Genomic DNA, 2,220 nt, shown 5'->3' with positions numbered 1-2,220 from the left:
TTGATGTGAAAATTAATAAGCACTAGTTAATCCTACTAACGTGACTAATTATTTCCTAAGGCAGTGTACCTTAGTGAAGATAGTATAGCATACTAGACAGGTATCGAACATAGGGAACAGTCTTTTAGCTAACTTTTATCTACTACTAATTACTTACTAATAAAATGGAAAAAGTTTTTTTCTCTAGTTTTGCATGACTAGAAACTTTATTTACCAAATTAACTAAATATTAACTAATTAAGCTAACACTAAAACTAAGCAAGGAACACGAAGATTAATTAACCAAGGTAATTAAGGTACTTTTGTTTAGCTTCAGATTTATTTGTTATTATGGTTGATTCATGGAAGTGCAATGGATTTTAGTTTTATTGGTTACCGATTCCTATAATGTCCAAATTGAAGTTCACCCCTTTAATCCTTTAGCAAACATGCTCATTCATACGGTGATCAGGCAGACAAGCTAACTAGTTTACTAGTGTTCAGTTCGAGTTGATTAGACTTATAATTAATTGATCAAATTGGTCGTTTGAATCAATTATATATGATTTGTTGTCATATATTATCTCCTACACTTTTTTACCCACTTTCCTACTTAACCCTAGGTTTCGTTCAAAACTCTAGTCCTACAATTTTGTTGGTCACAAGATTATAAGATTCAAATTTAACTAAGAAAGATGGTCATGCAAACTTAATTAAATTCAACAATAAGTAGAGAAAAGCAATTATCAAAAGTATGTGAGGTTCTTCAATAAGCTAGATCTACAAATAACCAATAAAAACTAAATCCAATCCATAAATCAAATCATAATTTAGCAAATAATCTTAGGCTAAACGAAAGTCATGAGGTTTAGCCCACGATTTCCGCAACTAAAAATATAAAAATGAAATTCAATAGCATAGTCATGATTAAACTAAAGAGAAAATCATAATGAGAAGTTTTATTGCCTTAATGCCTTCGATTTCCAAGCTTTAGTTGATATCTTCACTCCCAAGCCTTAGTTCTGCACTTTGGTCTTCGAAATTTGTCAAAAACTTTAGCCAAAAAGTCTTGCATTCGTAGAAGAATGAGTTATATTTATACTCTTCTCGAAATCAGGGCACCACGACGTGTTAAGGCCACCACGTCATGGTCTTCGTAATTATCCCGTATTCCACAAGTCTTCGAAACCAATCAGGAAGCTTCAAAACGCCACTTCGTGGTAGGGTCACAACGATGTGTTGGGTGTATTTTTTCTTCATTGTTAAGCATTGGTCCAAACTCCTAGCTTCCAGCTTCCAGGTTCCTTTTTCTCCAAGCATATCTTTTATCCCTACAACACAATTCATCACAATTAAGTACCTTTTGTTCAATAAAGGGCATAAAAGTAATTAAAAATATTAAGATATGATTTATAATTATGTGTATAGATATGCACATATCAAAGTACCCCACACTTATTCTTTGCTTGCCCTCAAGCAAATTGATTTTTATTATCTCACCAATATCGGACAAAACAATCTGTTTCAAACCCAACCATTATCCCAAGAACGCAATGTATGTATTTGTTTTTATAATTTCTAAGATCTTCCCATTCCTAAATACTCACAATTCATATGAACCTTGACCCCTTAGCTTATATGACATTCATTTTTTCAACCCTCCGAATCAATCATTAGAAACATTTCTTAACCTCAAGGTATTTTTGGCTAAACATCCAAGCATACATAAATTCTAGAAATTATAACTTTGATACCACAATGGAGCTCTTTGAATTCTTCAATTTCTTTGTATATTGATCTTTGATTTCTTTGAATTCACCACCTTCCTTGGTTGATTTTTGGTATCTTCAACTATTGGATTCTTCATAATTTTCAATCTTTGAATTTTTACTTTGACAACTCCAAAATTCTTTAAACTTTTGCGGTAATTTCTATCTTTTTTTACATGTATCTCACTTTTTCACTCAAATCCTACATGCTTAAGCAAGGAGCTTGACTTCAACCTTTATTGGTTAGAGGCATTAGTCTAAGTGCAATGACTACTTAAGCTTTCTTGGATAGATTTCAAGTTTATGCCGCAAAACTTGTGACACCATATAAGCTACCGGATTACCTTTCATACTTCATGACTTTTCACTAATAAATGGGAATCCACAAATACACTATAACATATATTGGGTCGAGTAAACATGTAACACCCCGTTTATTTATTAGATAAATAAATTAATTAATAAACAAATA

This window comes from Lactuca serriola, chromosome 3, assembly GCF_051521515.1.
Source record: "Lactuca serriola cultivar US96UC23 chromosome 3, Lser_US96UC23_V15, whole genome shotgun sequence".
Lineage (NCBI taxonomy): Eukaryota > Viridiplantae > Streptophyta > Magnoliopsida > Asterales > Asteraceae > Lactuca > Lactuca serriola.
This window is presented reverse-complemented; position numbering follows the sequence as displayed.